Consider the following 24,387-nt stretch of genomic DNA (forward strand, 5'->3'; position numbering starts at 1 on the left):
CAGTTGTAAGGAGTTTAAAAAAATTCTCACAAGGTCTTCCTTGCTAACAAAAGTTTATATATTAGGACTTCTGTATATTCTGTTGATGATTTGTAATTGATATTATACACACACGCACATATATTTTCACCAGGTGAACAACATAGGTTGTTTAGGTCTCCTGGCAAAGCCCATTTGTACAGCATGTACAACAACTTTACCTCACTGTAATTTAGCCTTTTCATTCCTTTCCTCTCAAGTTCACGTGGATTCCTTGTGTGCTGATATTTGTGCTAATGATGTGTATCTTTTTCTAAGGTTTTAGAAGACTACTATTAGCACCTTCTCACTGGAACAGAGGAGGTATCTGTCTGGGTAACAACAGGTTGGGAAGATGATCTAAAAGCCGCAGAATAAGATTGAAAAGTCTTGGTCCAAGGTAGAGGCTAGAGCAGTATCAAGTCATTCTAGAAGATTTGACTTCTGCTGTAGATGACATACTAGACTCAAATATGTTGGAAAACTGCATATTAATAAGCTTTTATAGGGTCAGTCTGTGGGGAGGCGCTGCACTGTATAGGCTGGTAGAGTCTCTCTCTGAACATAGGCTGCCCCAGAAACCCAAATGTTTTGTTCCCTGATTTTTTTTTTTTTTTTATTCTACCCTAGGTATTAATTCCTTTGCTAAAGATACTCCCTAATTTACACATAAATGTGCTAGTCCCCTTCTGTTCCTGTCTATCTTAGAAGCAGCATGAGAAATTCAGTTTTTCCTCACTTACTTTTCAGTAGAACATAATAATAATTATTTTTTAAGTAGAAAATAAGCTCATGCCAGGGATCTTGCATTTTGACAGGCAACATTTGAAAAACCGAAGACTGATGGCCTCTTGTACTCAAAATTCCTTGTTATTATAATACAACTTGAATTACTCTCAGTTGGTTTGGAACATCTTTTTTCTAGGCACAAGCCCAATTTTTTTACCCTCCAGCAAACAGAGGAATATACATTAGATAATATAATACTTGATGCATATTTTTTTGCTTACTGTGAGATGCCTCTTAAATATACACGTTGTAAACGTATAAATATATTGCAAGCTAACAGTAAGAAATCTGAATACAATCTATACTAGACAGTCATGTAGATTATTCAGGTATTTTAGTGTATATAATCAAATAACGCTTTTACAATTAAATATTGACAGAAAAAGTTCTTAGGATGCATCTTTCCTAGCAAATGCATCCTCCAATATTTCAATATATGCTACAGTTAATGGCATTAGGAAGGGTACAATGTAGTGAATCCTACACGGATTGTAGGATAGCTGACGTCTGGAGTGTGAAGGCTGCCACACATACATATCTATCCTCCTGGTTTTACAAATAGTGTTTTCCAACATTGGTGCTGTACCTGACTTTTCCATTTTAATAAGATGTAAATGTATTTTTAAACAGCGATTGCATTAAAGGTGCTTCTTTAAAGGGTTTTCTCTTCTCTTAAAAGGCTTTCTGGCCTCTGGCTTCTCCAAGTCCTGGAAACTTAAAGCTAAATGTTTCTGTTAGGCTGGTTTAGGTGAATGTGGACTTTCAGGAGGGACATTCATGTGTTTCATATGCAGTGGTAAGGAATGGACATAATGAGTAGAGAGGTCTTGTAGACAAAATCCTTAGCTTATGCCTCTAAGCCAGTTGTAGCCAATAGGTACTTCTTTAGCAGCCTTGCGTACGACTGACTTTCATGTGAGGTAAGGATGAATCTTGGGGCTGGTCTTCAGTGACAACATAAATGAATGTCACCAAAAGTTAATTCACTATATTGTCTTCTAGGTCTTTGCTTCATCTCTGGAGGACGATGGGGGAAATCCATGCAGGAAAAATCCACCAAGGGATATTTAATAAGATGACAACATCTGACTTGAAGTCCATGAGCCAGAAATTGCTGGAAGCTGGGAGAGGACACCTGGGAAAGTATCGCTTACCCTTGTATCATGGTCTTCTGCATTTATCTTCTATCACACAGGATAATTTGGCTTAACCTAGTACAGCTGTTTTTATGTCTTGCACTCAGAAGTCATAATATGGATTTATTGATACATAGTGGATATTTACATGTCTGTTTTAGCATATGTGGCATAGTTCTTCCTAAATCCCATGTAGACCCAATGGGGAGCAAAATATTCCTGCAGAAGGTGTTCAAGAGAAAAAGCCTAGCTTGGGTTCTCTTTCTCCGGGTAATTGTCTCTCCACTTATAGCGGAGGGAGATAAAACAGCTGAGCTGGCTGATACAAGCCACAGTGTTGAGTGCTTTCTCCTGACCCCAGCCTGTCCATCACCACTGAATGCACCCCCTTAACACAGAACATGCGCAATCCATGGCAAGTCTTGTGTAAGGAAAATTTGTGTTGTGCTGTATCAAAATACCACATCAGATTTAACAGACCATAACCATCATAATGCGATTACTCTATTTCATAGCTACAAGGAGAACAAGACACAATGGGGCTTTTTGTTGGGTGCGTGTGGCTTTTTATCACTATTAAGCTGTAGTGTAAAATTCACTATATCTCCCAAGCCCCCAAGGGACATCTCTTGACCCTTCTGACTGCTTCTCAGCATGGGGGATTGGGCAGCTCAGCATATCTGTGAATAGCTGTCATTCTGGCGGCGTACCCATTTGCTGCCAGCACAGTCGCAAGCGGAGAGCCCGACAGAGAAACAACGTGCAGAGATTTTCCCATGCAGGGTGGGACAGAGGGGAGGACTGTGGTAGGTGGGGTGAGGCTACCGCAGTTTGGAGGCACTGGTATAAATGTTGGTGACCGAACATGCCCCTCGAGCTGTGCTGGAGCTGCTGCGGCACCTTGTCCCATGGGCCTCCAGCCCTGCCTGTGTTTTCTCACTTTATGTGAGAGAACCAGCAGAATAACAAAAGACTATTTCTAACACACTTCACTTGTTTTTTTCCCCTCTTTGTCTTGGATTATTCTGAACATAGCTTAAACCCTAGTGTCCGCTTCTGATCTTGAAATAGGTGTCAGCTCTCGACAAACCTGTCCCTGCAGCTCCAGCTCAGCAGCCAGTGGCAGCCAATTGTCTGAAGTTAGGCAAGCATTTGGGGATCCAGATATTTTAATTTGTAATCAGCTTTAAAGCTTTAAAGCCTTCAGCATTTGCTCTGATCAAAAACAGGAGCTTAGGCAGAAATTAGGCTTTCCTATTTATAAAAACCATTTTTTTCCTCCCCTGGCAGGAGCCGTAGGCTTGATCTGAAGTCCACTGAAGTGAAGGGATAAACCCTTATCAGCTCTGGCCTAGCCCTTAACACAGCAAGTTCCCTGGCCAGTAGAGTCACTTAGGCTGAAAGAGGCATACAATTACAAGATCTTCAAGGGAAAAATACTAATTAACTATAATCTTGTAGAAAATATTACTTTTTTGGACATATTTAACATGGGAAATACTGGTAAGTGATAATTCTACAATTCCTTACTTTTGGGAGGCTTTTCAATGCTACTAAACCAATACAGATGTATGTGATGCATATTAGGTATATCCCTTACACTCGGATAGCAACAGACTATATGAATAAGTTCATTCATCATTTATAGGCTGCCACCTCTGGGATGGAAGGCAGCAGCTGCCAAGGAGCACAGAGCAGTGCTACACAGCAGTCTCAAGGCATATTCAGAAACTGCATCCAGTTTGCATTGTAGGGTGATTCCATGCAAGGGGAAGCAGAAACCTCTTCTTTATAAAAACATATGTTTGTTTCCTAAAATCATCTTAAAATCATATTTTTTACTGAGCACCATTTAAAAAAATCTAATAAAATGTTTGCCCTTAAGGTACTTGATATGTGCAAAGCATGCTAAATGTTGCTAAATCTTGTAACACTAAATTTACTGCAAAATAAGGTTATGAATTAATTTTCACAGTAGTGGCTTTTCTAGACTGTGGCTGTTTGCTTATGTTTTATGCAGCTAATATTCTGCAAACTGAGAGGTGTGCAACTGCAAATAAACATTCTTTACTGACAAAACTATTTGTTGATAATTTTAGATGGGAATTGTTGAGAGACTGATGGGCAGATTAACACTAGAGGCCTCTCTAGCAAGAGGTTTATCAACACATTAAGCAACAAAAGGGATATTTATAGTACTTTCCTGGAATATGCTTTTTCCAGCTCTCTATTGCCATCTTGAGTCTCTTGCCGTCTTGAACAGAAAATCCACCTTGGGGCGTAACACATACAGAGACAAAGGGAAAATAGATTTTCAGTCCTGATGACTAGAGCCCTCTCCAGTCATCAGGTGTAAGTCATCAAGTATAAGAGAAACAACATTATTTAGTTTAATTGAGAATTGAATAGAATAGATATCGTGACACACTATACACATTGTGATAAACTATAGCAAGAGCTATAGAATCATAGAATCATTAAGGTTGGAAAGGACCTCTGAGATCATTGAGTCCAACCTGTTAACGTAACTGCCTGGTCCACCTCTAAACCATGTCCCTAATTGTTGAAGCAGAATGCGGAGCAGTGTGATGTTAGTGGGAATTTATTGTAAGGGGTGGCAGAATAAGGTTTTGGAAAGCAGCTGAGCTCAGGCCCAGTGTGGAATTCTTGGATATGTGCATTACACAGACACCACTGGCGGTGGCTGTCAGAGGAGATAATGAGAGTTTAGAGTACATTTGTAGGGGGACAGAGAAATACTGAAAGTGCTATCCTACCTGTTACACAGATGTTTTGATACCATTCTCTTTGTCCTATAATTGCCCTTCACAAATTTTTCACCTTCCTCTGAACATCAGTAAGATGGGACAGGTCAGGTATTGTGGTTTCTATGATCCTAACCATTTACTAAAGAAAATCTCTAGATTTCAAAGTCCCTGGGGATAGATGGCATAAAAAGTAGAAGGCCTTCCAATGTGGGCATTTCTCCAACACCTCCTGCTTTCTACTTTGTAATGTTCAGACCTGTTTTTATAGGTTTATAACTTTTAGAAGACTTTTTTTCTTCTTATTCCCTATTCTTTCCCATTTCACACTTGGTGACAGTATTTTCAGTCAGTATTCAGAACTCAGTATTTTATGAGTAATCAGTGTCCCAGGCAGCAGGAGTATGATTGTGAGATTATTGTTACTAATTGAATACTTGGTGGGTGATCTCTTCCCCTCCACTGAGTCCTTGAGATATACTAAAAATAAGTTGCTAAAATTTTATTCTAATAAAATCTACTGTCTGTAGCCCATTTTAGAGTCTAAGCATATTTGGGCATAATATTAGCAATTCCAAGTACTTTGCTCTTCCAAACAGAGGATACTGTTTCAAGGTGCCATTTATACTCCTTTTTAATAAATCCTATAGTCGTAGCTGACACTAACATGGTTTAAACTGTGCTAGCACAAGGTTAAATTAAACCCTGATGAAAACAGCCTGAGCTGGATTTTCCACCCTGCTTTCTGCTGCTGCTTTACTGCAGCAAATATTGGTCCCCTCTGTTAGCTTGTTGACCTGGGAGTTCCTGCAGCGTGTGCCAAGCTGGTACACCCAGCTCCTAGACCCTCCTGACTGGTGCAGGGGGTATCACTGTGGTGAGATACAGAGGTGTCATTCATTAATGCCCATATGTAAGTAAAACTTTGAAGGTGTTAGGCCTCAAGATCATTGCTCTGTAGAAGAACTGGCACAAACGAAAAATGTGTGTTTTGTGCCTGCCGCAGCTGAACAAATAGGTGTCTCCCCAATCCTCTGGAAACCTGAATTCACTGCTTTTTCATGGTTGTGCACTCATTTCAGTACTCGTGTTGCCTTCCTAGGATTTGGGTGGTTCTTCAGATACTGGTTATGTATCAACCTTAGCATTTCCTCAAAAGAATGGCCTAATTTATTGGATTCGACCTTCTGCAATCTGACTGCTGGCAATGATCTTCCAGAGAGGTACTGGGGTACATGTTAGACACACCTATCTTCGGCTCTCGAAATTCACGGAGCTGATTATTTTTAATAACATTCTTGGGAATAATCTTTGGGTGGTGTGTATTTGCATTTGATGCCACCACACTGCTGTAGTGCTGCCTTCAATGCTCCTTTTTATGTATTTCCTGCAAGTGCCACATTAAATGATCGTGGGATTCTTGGAAAAACAAGAGGAAATGATATAATGGTGCCCACAAGTTCTGTGTATTGACTTTTCCACAGACTTACTAGTCTCTGAGCCTAAAAATTGTTGGTAAAACAAAGATATTTGATCTTATCCTCTGTTCTTGATTCTTGTTTGCGTGCTAGAAGCCCTGACCTTTTGCTGCTTTATTATGGAAAAAAAAAAGGGAAAAAGAGAAAAATAACTAATTATAGAGATTATTGTAGTTTTGATTATAGGGGTAGTTGTTTAATTTAGTTGCTTTACATTCCTAAGTAACTATTAGCAGGAATTCATATGGACACACTCTGTTATCTGCAAGTAAGTTACAGCTTGCACTGAGATGCAGCAGAAATGTCTGTATAATAGAATCATAGCTCTGCTATAAAATTTGTAGGACACGGAATAAGTAAATGCCTTTTAAGTCTACCTCAATACATTCAAAGAATAAAGGATAACCCATAAACATGGAGGAAAGCTACAGGAAAAACTGTTGTCTGTGGCATTGTTCCTCGGTAGCCTTACAGGGATCATGAGCTGTGGAGGACAAGATAAAGATGTCAGTGGAAAATTATAGAAAATTACCTGATGCCAACATCACAGAAACAGGAATAGCTGGAAGGTCTGTGCTTTTGGCCACGTCTAAGGGGTTCTCAAAGTGCTTCTTGGAAGATTTTGAGTATTTATAGCTGAAAATTCAAAATCCTTATCTCTTTGTTGATTTGAAAAGAGCTTTGCTTTTGAAGATATGATGACTCTTTCTGGTTTATTGTGGTGAATTTACCAAATGACTTTCCCCTCTTATGGGTTTAGTTACCACCTGAGGGATAATTTATCCCCTAGATGCTAGCAATCAACAAGACTTAATACACTGTTTAGAGCCTTTCAGCCTCATTTGGATAATTCCTTTAGCAAATTCCCTTCCTATCCAGGATGATTCCTCAATAAATTCCGCAGGCCAAGTTGGGTTTTCATCACATTCCTTTAAAGTTTCGTCACTGGATGAGTCCCAATAGATGTGTTAGTCTAGCAAAGTACTGGAGTGGTGAAACTGTGCAACCTTGCCTGCCAGGCAAAGTGCTGTGTCTTTGCTTCTGCCGTGCTGTTGACAGTGGCTTGCTGGGAGCCTTCAGTGATGCTCCTACCTTCTGCGTTCCCCATACACGTTACTGTAGAAGATATGAATACAGTTTTAAACTGATAGTCACAAAACCAAGGCAATGAAAAGAGCAGTCTGCCTTCTCTGAAACCTGCAATGATGTCCTTCACTGTGTTGAAATTACTCTGGTACCAGGAACAGCCTAATCTTACCAGGATGAGGTAAAAAAGTGCTATTTTACCCTAAAGCAGGATATTTTACCCAAGCAGTAGATGAAATTAATCTTCCCTGATCTCTCCATTGCGACTGCTGGATGGGTTCCAACATTCAAGCAGGCCTGTGTGGCATTAGCTCTTCAGGATTCCTGTGGTCTGAAAAAAGGCATATCCTATAAACGCTGCTTTAGTTCTTCATTCATGGCGCTGGCAGCTCTCTAGTGAGGCAGAGGACAGAACACAGTGGCAGACCTCGGCGGCTGCATTTTCTGAGCCTTTCAGGACTCAAACCAAGTGCAGTTGCCCTGGTTATAGCTCACCAGTCCTAGACTTTACCCTCTCTAGAGCAGTGATGCTGACAGTTGTCCTAAATCATTAAGCACTTTCACGATGATTTAAAAGAAAAACAAAACCAAAAAGCCCAACAACAAAAAGTGATCACCCCCCCCCCTCCCCCACTTGGGATGCAACTACTGTGCTTTGCTTTCAGTTTCCTGTAGAGGATGCAAGCCCTGGCCTACAAATATTAACAATTTTTTTTCCCTTTGAAAAATATAGGCTTGTTCACCCACCCATCCCTTTGTTTCTTTTTTCTTCCCCCCCCCCCCCCCCCCCCCGCCCCGAGAATTGTCCTATTGATGTTACTAACTGATTATGTAAAGGTCATCCTGGACTACTGGTGTTTTGCATATAAAGTAGTAACAGTGGGGTCACAATTCACTGCAGAATATATCCCCAGCTTTGACTTTCTTTAATAACTTCAGTTGTAGGGCGTTTTGTTGTTCACATATTTTATTTTGAGAGGACACTGATGTCAATCAGATGGTTTGGCTACTTAATTACTATCATTGGTATACTATATGATTTCCTTGTTAGGCTGATTTTTATCATATTGAAATGATAAAAATTAAACACATCTTGGGTTTTTTTGAGAACATTTTAACCTCACAGGAACAAGACTCTCTGACCCACTGTATTTCCTCCTTCACAATTAACTGAAATGGGATGTGGATTTGTATTTTCTGAATGAGAACAGCCCCTCTTCAGTATTTATTTTGTTAAGATAGACAACAGGCAACATAAATTCTGAATAAAACTGACATCATCTCAATGTAGTAATATATTGAACAGAAAGTTTACTGAAAAATCTTTAATTTTTCCCCCACCAGCACAAAACCACTGTATTACTGTGCTATGTTTGCACTGCTTGGGAGTTTAGGCTGTTTGGAAAGTCTGCAAATGAAAACAAAAAGTATTGGAAACTTCTACTGTATTTCTTGAAAAAATATCACTCATATTTAGTTGTTCACTTAAATCTTTTGTCATAGCAGATTTTTGTAGCCATGTTATATTGCTATCAAAAAGATTTGATTCAACTGAGGAGGTAAATGAGACCAATGTCTTTTGTCATAATTGAGAATGAAGAAAAATTAAGCCTGTTTCCATTGTAAATACTTACCTGTTAGGTAGTGCAAAAATTTGCTTTGGGATAAGTGTTTACAGTGGAAACACAGACTGTTCTTTAGGTAGTCATAATGTTCTGAATGTTGTTGCTAAAACTTGGTTACTCTTTCCTTTTTTTCTGACAGACTGTATGAAATGTCAGGTAATATGCTTTCAGGACACGAACCATCATGCTACTGTATTGTTTTAATCAGTGTGAAAGGAATGATTTAATTCACTATCCAATTACATTTCTGAGCATGCACATTTTAATAGGTTGAGTATTTTCCTAATTTATCGGCTAATCATTAGGAACACACTTGGCCTCAGTTCAGAGACTTTTGTGTCCTAAGTTTCAAGCTGGGATTAACACAGTACCGAGAAATCCAAAATAAGTCTATGTAATGGCATTAGAGCATTTTTCACACACTCAGGTGAGAACAAGTAGGGCTGATTGTATGTACACTTTGGGTTGTGTGTACTCTGTGCTCATCTACACCTGCACCCATACAGGTCAGGATTTTCACTGGCTAATGCAACTTCCTCGCAGGGTTTAATTACCAGAAATAAAAGTGCATGCAATGACAGAAAAGTCAGTTTATTATGTAATTAAATTAATCTTGCACTGTTTTAGAGAGATGTTCTTGAGCTGGGTGGATAATTGTATGCTCTTTCATTGTAGTTCCTGCACTATAAATGGATTCATGAATCTTCCCTGGAATGAAACATGGCTTTCTGAAAATGTGCCACCTGGCAGGAGTCAGGAAAGGTGAGATTAGCTTCTAGCACTATCACAAATTTGCACTAATCTGCAAATTTTATCTATAAATCAAGGATTAGTTTTGTTAAGATCCCTTCCCCTTACCTCATTAAGTACCTGAAAAACATTGCTTATCTTTCTTATCTAACAGAAAATAATCTTTATTTATTTATGGGAATTATGGATATTATTGATTTCTACAGCATTATCTATATAACTAAATGTTTATTAGAAATAAGCCTGAACAATAAAATCAAAGGATTTTTTTTTTAGATGTCTAAAATTTGGTCATGTTTTAATTTGGACCTGCCATGAAGATAGAACCAAGAGGTTTCTAATAAGTCTCGGAGCATACTGCTAAATAAGAGCTAGTCTCGGAAGTAATCTGCTTTAAAATATGATTAGGTGATTTCATAAAACCTTGAGTCTTAATTTCACTATAAATGGCAGGGCTTGGGCATGATATAATGTTCTGTTTCCTGTTGGGCTATTCTTAGACCGAGAAAACCAAGCTTCCCAGACCTCCCCGGAAATAGGCTTATTTCCAAAAAGAAAAGCTGACAACAAGAATTATTAATGTCCCCACAAGCTAACTCCTACTCTACAAGACAAATAGAAATAGTTCAACCATCTGCAGGAGTATCAGTAGAGTTAGATAACTTAAATAATATCTGGAGTCAAGAAGAAAAAATAAGGAAATAATTAAAAGTCATCCTATAGGCAATATAATACTTTGTGACAGCTACAATATTTAGGAAAGTACATATAGACTAAACATAGTTTTGATATCACTCCAGGACACCTACGAGAGAAATTATATAATTTTAATAGAACTCCTTTAACTGTGGTGAAATGTCTGGTTTGATCCCCTCTTGAAGAACCATGTCTTCATATTCCAGGATGATGTACTTGTTGCTCTTAGCTTTTTTTTGTTTCTAGTTATGCAGTGAGAGTTGACTGACAAACAGCAAATGTCATATGCCTCCTCCTCACCCTGTAACCAGAAGGTTGGGGTTAAAAGTGGGAGGGAAGAATGGGAGAGGAATAAATGAGTGCACAAGAAATTTGGCAGCTTCAGAAATGTGCTGAATGACACATCAAGGCAAACCACCTTAATTATAAATTACATGCGGTAAATTACAAGATAAAAGTATTTTAGAAACTAAATCCATCCCATATTGGTATGTTGCATTATCCTGAAGTGACCCGGGGCAGCCAAATGTTCTTGCAGTCTGTCCTTGGCTCCTTTTGCGTTATACAGGTTCCTAAGCCAAATTTGCTAAGTTAAACATCTGAGCTGTAAATAAAGATCCCCAAAGCCTACTGTGCTTTCCTTGTTCTAAGAGTCCCTTCACAGTATGGCCCCAATTCAACTAAGTACTTAATATGTACTTAAATCCCACTTAAATCAATGGGATTTAAACATTTGCTTAAATGCTTTGGTAAATCATGGCTTATTAAACTGTCTATGTTGGAGATCAAATTGTAATTTATATTGCTGTGATTTCTTTTTCTGGTGTTATACAGGAGACCCCAAACTACATTTCACTGTAGTCTTGCTTGAACCAAAGCTGGAACTGTTTAGAGGGAATGTGTGCGAGACCTGTACTCATCCTGTGCAAGAAACAGGTTTTAATTATTTTGGGCATCAGCTATGGTAAACTTGTGTTCCCGATAAAGTGAAGTCAAATAAGCTCAGTTAAGAGACTGAATGTTTCTCAAGCACCAGCATTTTGAAGATTAGTAATTTGAAATTTTCCTTTTTCAGTAATGTTTGCAACCCCTGGTAAATGTGGGAACATATAGTTTTTACAGAATGTAGAAACATGAAAATATTTGAGGAAGAAGAGAATTAGAAGTTTTTTCTTTGGCTGATCTGTTGGCAATCTTGTCTTGGCTATTTTTTTCACAAATGAAACTATGATTGACAAGGAAAACAGCCGTTTGTAGCAGAGGAGGCGGCAAGAAAAGAAGTTGCCAAAAGGGCCATCAAGAATCCCCCAGTAATTTGATGTGTAGGAAAATATGTCAAAAATATTGCAACTGTATATCCTATAGAGTGAGTCACATGTCCCGCTATGCCTGGGATGCCCAAAGAGATTACTCTGGCCTTATCACTGTTTTTTTGGAAAAGAGAGAGGACGGATGGTGGGAAAGTGAGGACTCTTCTTGACTTCTACAATGCAAGCTCTCTGCTTGTAGTGGAAATCAGCCAAAAGACAGCTCATATGCCAAGAAAACCCAAGTTAAGAGATGAGTGGAAAATACCAGATGCTTAACTTTGACTTGGATTTTCTTAAAGCTGCTAATAGTGCTTTTCTGCTTAATTAGCCAAATAAGGGATGTGCTTCTTTCATGTAGATATTTCTTGGATGATATAAGAATGAGTTAGCCACCTCTAGGGCACTGCTGTCCATACAAGAGGAAGAGCTACATGTTGGTTTCCTAAACATTAATAGGAGATAATTGCTGTAGAGCACATCCCATCTCCTCACCCACAACACAGCTACCCTACCACAATTGCCCTAAGACTGGGATTCCTAAGACAGCTCATTGTCTGGAAGTTAGTTTAGGTTTCTGTCCTGGGAAGAAGTTACTCTCAATGGGTACATTTTCCCAACTAGACAAAATTTATTTCCAGTCAAAGTCTTTTGTTCACCACTTAGTTTTCTTTTAAGAGGATAGGCTTTTCCCAAAAGATCTCAGTATTTTGTCTATAACCTCAGGGGTATGGATGGACAAATAAGTTTTTCTCTCTTGGACATGAAGTGATCTTTCTGTAAGTGATGTTTTTCATGGGCATCTGTAAATGTTCTTCAGCATTTTTCTGCCTCCTGAAAGCTGAGAATAAGTCAAATGTGCATTGAGGTTGTTTAAAAGCGCAGAATCATAAGACCATACAGAAGGGCATTTGAAGTAAAGAAAAAGTGAACCTCTCAACTGAGAAAAACGGTATGGTATTGATCAACTGTAGAATCAGCAGAGTAAAAAAGCAAACAGGTTCTGGAGAGGAGCAGGTGAGACCAACAAAACCATCAACATTAGATATCTAAAACCATTCAAAGTATACTTGTTCTTTGTGCCACTTGTTCTGCTGTGTAATTACAAAGCCTACAGCACTTGATTAGTCTACTGAAAATAATATATACCATTTGTTTCCATAAGATATACATATATATTCATCTGTATGTATCACTAATAGAAAAATGAAATACATGCAGGATAGGTTGTAATTTAAAAGAAATGGATATAAAGGTAATGTTTATATTCAGAATATAGTTTAATAATAATTTAATACTAACATTTTTTTTCCAAATGATGATGCATGAATTTTTATCCTACTTTAGAATGTAAAACATTAAAAAAATTACACTTCATCTCTGATTGATAATGCTTGTTATGTATTAATTGATATATATTATAAAAGTGTTTCTTAGCTGGATTTTTTAACATCTCCAGTGTTTTTTAACACTCCCTGACAGGACTTCTGTGAAAGGGGGAAAACAGTAATTTGTTGAGCAGGGAAAGTAACTGTCTTCTCATACTTCATCTGATGATACAACTTCTTCATCTTTGTGTGTTCATTGAGGAATCTTTCTTTTACAGCTTTCTTTGTTCCCAAGCCTGGATAAAAATTATCACTTCTTTTAAAAATCTTAGAATATCGCAGTGCGCTTTGTTTCACCTCAAAGGCTGATTTGTGAATTGTACATGAAAGCATTCCATGTTTTCATGTTGTTTTTTGAAGATTTAAAGTTTCCCCAAATATTTACTATTACCCACTCTTTTCTCACAACTATGAAGTGTAGATATAAAAAAGATCCCCCCGCCCATTTTCACATTCTTCATCACATATTGAATTAAAATAGAAGGGAAAATGGAAAAGAAATTAAATTGCAATTATATGACTTTCTTCAAATGATCATAATTTGATTTCATTTCAAAGAAAATATTAATGAAGTATTAATTTTTCTTGGTGGGAAATTCCATTAATGGAATAGTTTCCCAGGGAAACAGAAACAAAGTGATTAACTGTCTTTTTTGCTTTAGTAATGAATAGTTTCGCCTTATTTAGCATTTGTCTTCTATGTGTTTATGCACAGGTTTAGGACCTCATGCTATACAGGGTGTGTCCTGGACCTTGCTTTGGGGTGTCTTAACTCTCTGTCTCTTAATTCTCACACTTTTTAGAGGTTGTAAATTGCAAGCAGGCTACAAGAGAATCTTCTTCAGATGCTGTAATAAGAAATAGGGAACAAGTTATACACGTGTCTAATTTCAGTGATACAATGACTGAAAGTATTTTTTTAAAAACAAATGAGAAATATGTCCAAATGCACATTCTCATGAAAAGCTTCAGAGTTTCAAAAGTAGATAATTTTAATGTACTCTTATGGTTGGTTTTCAGTTAGAAAATTAAACTCCAGAAATGTCCCCCTAGCTAAATGAGGTTTCTGTAATGTTGAAATTAATCAATCAACTTTTCAATAAGAGCCAAGCCTCAAATCCACAAGCATGAAACAACAGCTAGTAATGGCTATATAAATTGATTTCAGAAGGTTAAATGTGCACATTCAGGGCTTAGAGAACAAAGTTTTTATAGCCTTATCCAAATGAATATCTGTGTGACTCACATTACTTTGCATACGCTGTAATCATGAAAATTAAGGGACTGGGTTTAGATGAGGCCATGAAGTTTGATTCATGTTGGAAAGTTGGGGGTGGGGGGGTTCTGATGAACTAGGCCTGTGGAGGTCTGACACTGAATGATTTTGTCCACTGCTGGGGCAGAAAGAGGGATATAAAAAAAAACAACAAAGGTACTAAGTACGTGTGTGAGGGTAGAATTTTTTGGCTGATGATTGGGCGAATTTAAAGGATAACACTAGGGTTTCTCGTTAGACCTCGTTGAAAATCAAATTCAGCAACAGTAGCTGGCTTCCATGCTAAGGCTGTGGCTGAGGCTGGCAACAGTACTTTGACTAAACTTTAGAAGAATCAGTCTGAAAAATGGGTGCATGGTAAGAAGGGGCTGTAAACCTGTAAGTAATCATGCCTAAAGCCTGATTAGCTAGAAATAGATAGGCTTTGGTTTAACGTTTAGCCAGAAGTTTCCTCCAATATGGGGATATCAAATAGATTTGAGTAAGTGTAGGAATTCTGAATGGCAGAGAAACCTGATAGCTAGATTTCAACCAAGAGAGGGACCAAGATGCATTCTGGAGAAATATTCTGTAGTTTTTTTCTGTGGGACTTTCCAAACAAAGGCTGCAATTAGATACAGGCTAAAAAGGGGATCCTGGGCTCTGTTGGCATTTAATATCTGTTACAGAAGAGGTTCCCAGGCTAAAATCAATGTTATGTCCTTCAGACCTCAGAAAATTACAATTAGGGCTGGGTAAGGGCATTTAGATCTCTCTGGACTAAAGTTTTTGCATTACCCACGCAAAAACTGCTTCAGGTAGGATGAGGCAGAATTTGGATTGCAGTTGTTCACAGTAAGACAGAGTGAGTAGAAGTCCTTGGCTTAGATTTCTGTTTAGGTGGTGTTGATCTTCCTTGTCAGGGCAAGGTTTCCAGGGCGAGGTGACTGGCCAAGCTTTTCATACTTAAGCTTATGTTTGGATTTATTCTTATGTTCCTTGGCTGAATTAAAGCTTAAGACCCATGGCCAGTGTCGAGCTAGGGCATGGAATGGCCAATTATCAAAAAATACAAAATGAAAAGGGATAGGCTGTATAGTGAGCAGGCATGGTGAACAGTAACAAGAACAGCTGAATGACAGCCAAACACAGGGAAGAAGACAGGTTTGACAGAGTAATCAACACAAAAAGCCTAATTGCAGAGGACGGAAATGTAACGGCTTCAAATGATCTTCCAAAACCCATTTATTCCAAAAAAGCAGAAAGAAAAGAAAAAATAATCTCATGCTGATTATTTGAAACATGTGCTTATGCAGCATGTAATAACCAAAGAACAACATGAAAAAAGGATTTAAAAAAAAAATTTAAAAGGGAGAATTGTTTAATTTAAATGTTTCGTCCTTGTTAATGAGGTTTTGAAAAATCTCACAAGGATTTGCATTGTTGAAAGAAGCAACTTTCTGGAGTGTCCATGTGCATTTGAAATACTTTGAGCCCTTTGACTGAGCGGCCATACCTTCAGCTGTGATGCCGCAGTCTCTGCAGCCATCTCGCGGGGAGGCTGTGCATGTTCGCTGAGGCAGCGCCGGAGAGGGACGCTCATGTAGTAAGCAGCACGTAGCCTTGCTGGTGAATTCCAAACTCTAAGCTTTACTTTCTTGTCACTGGGTCAGAGTGAGCCGAGTCCTATGGCATATGTCAGTGAGTAGTGACTGTACGTAGTGGCAGAAAATTTCTCCTTTACGTTTAAATCCTGTTTTTCTCCCCCTAATCACCATAGACTTACTATAAGAGTAAGTATGCAAAGTTTGGGGCATTGGCTGCAGAGCAGATGAAGGTCCCTGTCATGCTGAAGCTAAATCTATCATGTTATGGCACAGCAATCATCAAGAGTTGCTGTTGACTTCCCTAAGGAGCCTTGGAAGGGAAGCTGTGCTTGCCAGCAGTACTGATATGCTGAAAGGCTGAACAGTCCATTTCTGTTTTGTCCTTCCATCAACTAGATGCCTCCTGTTTTCCCGTTCTCTCTGATTATACCCTTACTGTTCCCATCCTGCCAACACAACCAGCTGAATTTGACTTGGGGATGGTATGTCCTTTCTTTTCATAACTGCTTTACTGTCCTCCCCTCTATGTTTTCTTGGCAGTTCTTTGCTCTGCGAACCAGTGAAGCAAAGGATGCTCACTTCACTGGAAATAGCAATCATTTTCCTGAGGGTTTTGTGGATTCAGCTTGTAGGAAGGCAGAGACCAAGCAAGCTTCAGAAACAGATTTGTCCTGACAGGATCAAATGATGGAGGTACAGGCCATTCAGTTAATGAAATCTTCCTTAAGGGCTCTTAATACCTTTTGACGATGCTTATTGCTGTGTCCTGCAGCCGTGCTGCTGCCAGCAGTCAGCATTTTGCCACGGCATGTGCTGTTATGTATTCCAGTTGAAGCTTCCCTTTCTGCTCCTTGTGCTTCATCGGCAGTTTGGGTCAGAAAGGTAGTCAGGCTGTTAGCCCAGCCAGGTAGAAATATGTTCGTAGCACTGAATATCATTTTTCTTTGAATTCCTTAGGGGAACTTCCTGAAGATCACTAGCAAGCTGGCTTACCACCACCATTCCCTCCCCATGTGAGCTGGCCATGTTTAACCATCCACTTGCCAATAGCAGGATTCCAGTCCCTCAGGTTTGTCTCCTAGTGACCTCGTTTCCTTAATATGTTGGGCAGTGTGGAAATGGTTTCTCGGTAATGGTTCATGCCTTTGTTCTAAATGTATACCTGGTTTATCACGGGTAAATTTCCAAACTGGAAACCAAGATTGTGCACAATTTTGGGAGGCCATGGCAAAAGGCTGCCCTGAGAATGTCATATGTTGCTCATATTATTCGCTGAAATATGAATGGCTCATGAACTATCAGTGAAACTCACTGCTAATTGATCTTTTAGATATTCTTAGATCTGGGCTTTGTGGCACATTTAGAGATGGCAGCATGCTGTTTATCATACCAGTCTCACAAAGGAATTCCTTTCAGATTGGTTTGGATATGTTATAGCACCCTGAATAACTGAGCTCCAGCATCAGTTCTGATGTAACCTGTTTACCTCCAGTTCTTTCTGTTGTCTGGTAGCTGATGCATTGCTACATTTCCCACTTCTATAAAATTGTATCTTGCAGACACTTGCCCTAATCAGGAGACAAACGCTATAGGCCATTGCTTTTATGCCTTGTCTTTCCATTCCAGAATTTCCTGCTAGGTGCTGCACTAGCCAGAGTAAGAATATCACCATCGGGAACAGGTGCACGACAATTTTCATCTTCTAAAATAGGGATTTGTGATCCAGTGACTTGAACCTTTCCCTTTCAGGTATTCTTGGTTCCTAATTGATCTATAGCAAATCACATTAATGTTAAATGTTCCAGGAAATTATTGCATGTCATCTCAAATGACAGAATCTTGTTTAGCTACATTCATCTCAGATTCCAGTTGTTTTGTCTCTGTGTATGTCTGTGGATTTATTTTATTGGCTTTTTTTCCTCAGAGAAGTGCAGGTTCCTAATCTCATTGATCTGGTTTCTTCATATTAGGTCATGTTACAAATTCCAAATCAGATTACACCAAAATCAGATTAGTTTCTTGTTCTTAAACAGAACAGCTTTATGTCTGGACCTGGTACTTAAAAAATAATATTTTACAGAATTTGTCTACTTTGGGTGTGCAGGAGGAGCAGAGCACTCAGTATTGGATGCATCACCACCTTAATTTTATTTCAAGGAGACTTTCCATAGTAAGTAAACAGTGGATTAAACTAATAGCCTGAGAAAGTAGTTTTCAGAAGAATGCTCTGGTAGTTGAAGCGTTGCTGCTGTTCCCACTCTAAGTTTTATTTACCGTCTTCAAAAACTCCTATGAACACTGCATACCATGTGGTCTGCACTCCAAGCTTTTTTTATGATCTGGCACTTACAGTATATTGATTTTATTATTCATCATTATGAGAAGAAATAAATTTATTCTATGACAGTTAGACAATGGAGTCACATTTCTAGGATACACATTACTCATCTATGTCAGATGCTTCTTTTTTTATCAAAAACATCTAATTTCTTATGAGAGCTTCACCTTTCAGCAGAAGATGTTTTTTCTGTAAATATATGAATTTGCCCTAAGTCAGAGGGTGGGGAATGATCAGACTTTGAAGAAAGCTGTATTGCATTTCCACTTTTTCCAGCTGCTCCATGATGGGCAATTAATTGAAGGTGGAGTCCTCATCCTATAGAAGTTATATTTTCAAGGTCTTTACGGTTGGAATCCTCCATCACACTAGAGCATTTTCAAAGCCCTTAGAAAGCACTGGAAAAACTACCGAAAACCTTCAGCAGGCTTTGAATTGGAGCCTAAACACTCCTTCATTTAGGTTTCCTAGTGATGCATGTTAATAACAACAATATTAATTTCTCTAGTCATCTGCAGATATTAAGCATTTAATGTGGCATTGAATATTTATGCTATACTGAAGAAGTAGTGCTTAAAAAGTTCACTAAAGACTTAAGCAAAAAGGATAAAGTAAAAAACTTTCTATTCTTAATGTTTCCGATATCAAAAGTAAAGGAAAAAAAACCCCAACCCTCGATGAAAAAGTGATGCAGTCCATATATCTCAGAGAGGAAGCAAGCAGGATAATAAAAGTATCTTGCATGTTACAGAGGTTCTCTTTTTTGTTCCTAATTAATTGCTTGTTATTTCTTATTAATGAATCTGAATAAGAGTCTTTAAGTTTTAAATGCTGATCTGGATTTCAAATGGGAATTTAATTGTTTCTAGACTTTCACATCAGTTTCCTGTGACTTTAGTATTCTTGGGCTTTTCTCAGCTTCCCAGTGCCATCTTACGCCATGCAACTAAACTAGATATACACAACTGTATCTGGAGTTCTTTTTTAGCTACAAGTGTCTTGTCAGAAGTATACTGCAAGTAAGTTAGCGGAAAAGAACAAGAAGGGAGAACAATAATAATAATAAAAAAAAGGTATGAGTCAAGGTTATTGCTATTTGAATGGACCGCACATCTGAAGTCCCAAATTGTACCAATTACTAGTTCAAGAACTGTAATTGTGGCAGAGTTGCTAGTCAAGTGGCCAAGGAAAACATTTCAAATCTTCCAAATGAAATTGTGATAGTTGAAAAGAAATACTCAAGTCAGAGTATGTCCTAATAAACGATCCATCTTTTTTCTTGTTTAGCTGAAAACATCTTCTTTTCAGTGTTTTGTTTGCTTTCCCAAGAGCTAATCTAAATTTTACTTAAAGTTAAAACACATTTACCAAAGGAACCCGCTCACTCTGACAGCAAGCAATATACAAGGAAGCCACTTGGCCACACGGTGGAGCTTTCTGCTCTCTCTGCAGGAAAAAACGGTCAAAAGAGCTGCCTGACCGCCGGAATCCTCCAGCAAAGAGGAAGATATTAAGTCCTCTAAGTTCTCCTAGAAATACTGTTCTTTATGGTGATTTATGCTTATATGTGTAATGAGAGTTGTGGATAGCTTCCCCTCCCCCAAGTCTGGGAACTGCATCTAATGGTGAAATGAATTACCAGTGCATTTCATTCAGACCAGAAAATTCCGGCTTACTTCCAGCATTATGGTTGCACTCTTAGCCTAGTGTCAAATGCAGATGAAGGGATTCTCAGCCTATTCATCATCCCTAGATGCATCAAATTCATCATACATATACGTTCATTTTTACAAATAAAAGCAGTATACTCTCCTCACCCTGTTTCCTCGCTGGACTTCTGCCTACAAGAAGCTCATTATATGTTTTGCCTTCCTCCAGGCTCATCTTGTATAGTATTTAACTTGGATCACATTGAAGGGCAAGGCTAAGGACCGGCAGCAGATGCAGGAACATTACTTAATAAATTGCTAATCCATCCTCATTAACAAGACGTCCTTCCAGAGTGGATATTAAGACAAAGAGCTTTTGGCATTTGTGCAGGCTTAAGGGAACATCTGTGTTTGTGATGGCAGAAGATTTATGGTGTGATAATAGAAATGAAGCCTCAAAAGAAAATCCTTTCGCTGATAAAAGTAACAGTTTTTATAAGAACTAACTTTCACTAATATTCTTTTTTTTTCCAATTTATTTATTTTTATCATCTTTTTCTTACGTATTGGTAGATACGGCATACCTTTTGAAATGAGTGCTCATCTTGAAAGAACTCATTAACTCATATGCCAGTACTTTCAGTGGTTCTGTTCTCACTCACTTTTGTGTGCTTTGAATTAGAATACAAACTTAAAGGTCTGTCTATACTTATAAATTGCACAGGCTGAATTAAATAACTTCCGAACTTGAGGATGGTTCAGTTTAATTCTTTAGGCGTTTAAACCCGTTACCCAATTAAACAAATCAGTATTAGTTACAGCTGAGATGATTTACAAGTACACAAAGAGATTGTGCTCATTTAATTAAACCCACAAGAAATTGATTTAATTACATTGATATGATTTCTGCATTTAGGTGTCATCTTGGAAACATTTTTAAATTGTGAAAAGAACCGCATATCTTAAAACCTTGGGAAAAACATATGCTTTTTAAAAAAATGTATGAAAATTAAAATTTATGACTGGAAGAGAACTTCATTATCACACTGTAAGCAGGGAAAGACAAGGAAGGGGAGAAAACATGAAGCTGATCAGTCTAATTTTGTTGTGCAACATTAATGAAAAGATAAATATTAATGATAGGTTGTGATCCACAATCCTATTATCAAGGCTTAAACTGCTTTGCATGAGCTGAGCCTTAGAGACTGTCCATGTGCATCTTCGTAGCACATATGAAACCTTGGATGAGTTAATTTAGCTAAGCCCATACTGTCTATTCTAGGGCTTTCTCAAAGCTTTCCACCTCCTAAGCATATAAGAAAATACCATGAGACCAGTGAACACACCAGACAGACTTATGAAAACCAGCGTGTGTGTAATGCGTACTGGCAGGAAGGAGATGATCGTTACCACAGTATCTGAGAGAGTCTCTACACTGCTTATATGACTTGAGGTTTTTCTGCTAACTTTTAGGGCTCAAACGCTCCACCTCCATAACCTCAAAGATAACATTTCATTCAGCATCAGAGTAAGGCTTACGTATTTGCATCATGAGGTCCTTGGAGGAAAGAACTATTTGGAATATATATTACGATTTTGTTAGCATTTCCTTACTGTTTGTAAACTACATTTTGCAATTTTTGCATTGTTTTTATAATCCTTTTGCAATGAGGACAGGACACGCAAAAGCCCTCCAAATCCAAACAAGCAAAAAATCCAAGATCCTTACTCTGCAAAAATGGGTTACGAAAGGATATTCCCTTGAAGATGTGAGTGTTCTGTGCTCTCTTCTAAAAACTAGGCTATGAATGTTCAATGCAAAGGCTATGGGTCTGACTTACCATCCACCAAAGTCAGTGATTTTATTCATCATTGTAGTGTTCCTTCTGCTCAACTGAATCACATCAATTCAGAATACTCAAAAGCTCTATAGCTGTGTCTTTTCCTTTTGAGACTGAAAAGCTATTATGAGAAAACTTGTTATGTTGAAAAAGTGAGGGTGCTAATGGATTATTAAATGTTTGGGTTAACCTTACTGGAGATGTTTTCATTGGGATAACTCAATTTAATACAGTATAATAGAATTTTCTAGCATATGTTAAGTCCAAATGGTGACGTGTAAAAGCAAAGAATGAAAGCCCCTTTGAGAAATCTGCTTGAAAGCTGATTATTTGAAATTGCTGTAACCTTATAACTCCTTATCCCAGTGATGAGATAATGATACAATTTAGAAATGGGTGGCTTAGTGATATATGTTTCATTTAGATTCTTCCTAATAGGTGACATTTATTGAAAGCTGACTCTTGAACTGTGTTCCATGCCTTGTGCTATCTATCTGCCTTGGAGCTGTTGGACACTGTAATTACATTTTGCTTCATTTCCTGTATAATTTATGTGAAAATCCTTCCATGGTAGGAAAGTACAAAGTCCAGATAATGAGAACATGACAATGTATAAGATTTAAGATGGTTGTTTAGATTGCAGCTCGAACTGCCCATGACTCAGGCACTTTCAAGGTCATCCAATACATAGTGAGATCAGGCGGCACAGCGCTTTTGAGACTGTATAAAATAAAAATATTTTGCTACTTTTAATAAACATCAATCTTAACGTCATTATTTCTAGAAATTGAGGTGTTTCTTATGGGTAGAGTAAGAAGAAATGCCAAATCTTATTGTGTTGTGTTACTGTGACATTTAGCCACTAGCACGCTGTCTTTGTGTGAAGAATATTAAGAATAGTTTTGTGCCGGGGCATAATGTTCTGAAGTCTCCAAAGCTTTGCTATTTTATTTTATTACACTTTCAAAGTTTTCCTCTTGGCAGTTTCTTGATGGCACCGGATGTATTTTTTTTAACTAATGTGTTTCCTAATTTCAATTTTGTTTTTCCTTTTAGAAAACTCTTGTAGCTAAATCATTATGCTACCAGTTCCTCTCATCACTAGTCTGGTCTACATTACGTCTGGAGATAAGCAGCTGGATTTGTTTCCAGGCTAAGGATATTGTGCATCTGCATTATGCACTGTTGACTCTGAGGGTTTGAGGACTTTGCCTAGGTAGAATTTCTGAATCCTGTGTTAATGCTGCAAACTCTGTATAGGCTTGGCTATCTTTCACTGCACTCTTACCATATACTTCACACACTAAAAAACAGAAATAGGCCACAAGGCAACTGCCCATGAGCATGCTGACCACTGAAAGTGATATCTGATTTATTTTGCCTCCTAGGTCTAAAGAGAAACTTTGCTCCAAATTCCCTGTGGGAAAACTACAGGGAGCAGCTTCTCCCAGAGGGATGGATTTTGGTGAAGCCTTTAAAGTCTGGTCTTGGGAAGACTAAAAGAGTTTGGGACTGAATAAGGAAACAAGGAGACAAGTTTAACAGAGGAAGCAGGTACATTTCCAAGGGAGGGAGGAGGGGACCAGCCAGAGCTTGAAGGAAACATCCTGAAGAGGTACAGGCTGTGAATGAACTACTGCAGGGCGATCCCAAATAGCTGTGTTTGGGGTTTTTCCTTGGACTTTCTTTGGATGATTGTTGTTTGCTAATGAGTTAACTGTTCTGTATCTAAATAGCCTCCTAGGTGATGCAGTAATAGAATTAATATCATTCCTTGCGCAATAAATTAAGCTGATCTGGACTTCCCCTCCTGTTTTTTTTGTGAGCATCTGGTTTGTGAAGAGGTTAGACATTGAATGTGGGTGAAATAATCTTACTGTTTCAATAGTAAGATTTCAATTGGGGTACAATTTTAGACTGTAAAGTTGAATGGATGTGACAAGAAGCAAGGAAATAGAACACAGATTTTTATGGATGTCTCCTCCAGCCACACCACACCTCTCCCAGGCTTTTGACTTTTAAGACTTTCCCAGGTGTCCTCACTCCAGGAATTCTTAGTCAACCAGAACTGTTTCTTGTATTTAATACACTTTACATTAAGCAACAGTGTCACTTCCGGAGCAAATAATTCTGAAACGGTTTATTACAGCAGTGTACAGTACAATAAGAATGGAAAGATATGGGTAAAACCATGATCTGAACTCTCCAAATCTGAATCTGCCTGCTGTCAGAACTATAGCAAGGTACGTTAGTACCTGTCTCCCTTCCCATCTCTATCCAGCCACTACTCCCTACTCGCCCTATCTCTGCAGCCCTTTAATCTGTCATTTTCAGAACCAGCAAGAGTAGCTGGCAAGGTTCATCTCCATAGTATCCCCTTCGCCCAGCTTTACACACCATATTTCTGCTGACCCACCTGAGAAGTCCAAATCTAACTTTTGAGGACTCTGAGCTGTGTAATCAAAGGGTACAACTGTTACTCAAAAAAAAATCTTTATTTTAAAAGTTATTTGAAGAGAAACCTGGCTAAATGTATTTCATTATTCTTTTCTCACGGTTAATTTCCCTGTCTCCCCTTTTAAGTCAGAAAGCTAGAAGTGGAGTCAGTTTTTCATGTGATTAACCAACATCATGTGGATTGAGTGTTCTTCCCTAAAAC

At 38.3% G+C, this 24,387-nt stretch overlaps 1 long non-coding RNA gene across 2 annotated transcripts; it reads left to right on the forward strand.

Annotated features, from left to right (window-relative positions):
- Window positions 1-1,985: 1,985 nt before the first annotated feature.
- LOC148050284 (uncharacterized) lies at window positions 1,986-23,523 on the forward strand. 2 transcript variants are annotated; one of them, XR_015701371.1, is made up of 4 exons: window positions 1,986-3,446; window positions 9,573-9,659; window positions 16,858-16,969; window positions 23,117-23,523. It is a non-coding gene; the product is annotated as an uncharacterized LOC148050284 (long non-coding RNA). The 2 variants fall into 2 exon arrangements; XR_015701370.1 differs by lacking the exon at window positions 23,117-23,523 and adding an exon at window positions 17,527-17,651.
- The last annotated feature ends 864 nt before the right edge of the window (window positions 23,524-24,387 follow it).

The sequence above is a fragment of the Nipponia nippon genome, unplaced genomic scaffold (genome assembly GCF_047370975.1).
Source record: "Nipponia nippon isolate SJK-2023a ecotype South Korea unplaced genomic scaffold, ASM4737097v1 scaffold_9, whole genome shotgun sequence".
NCBI classification, from domain to species: Eukaryota; Metazoa; Chordata; class Aves; order Pelecaniformes; family Threskiornithidae; genus Nipponia; species Nipponia nippon.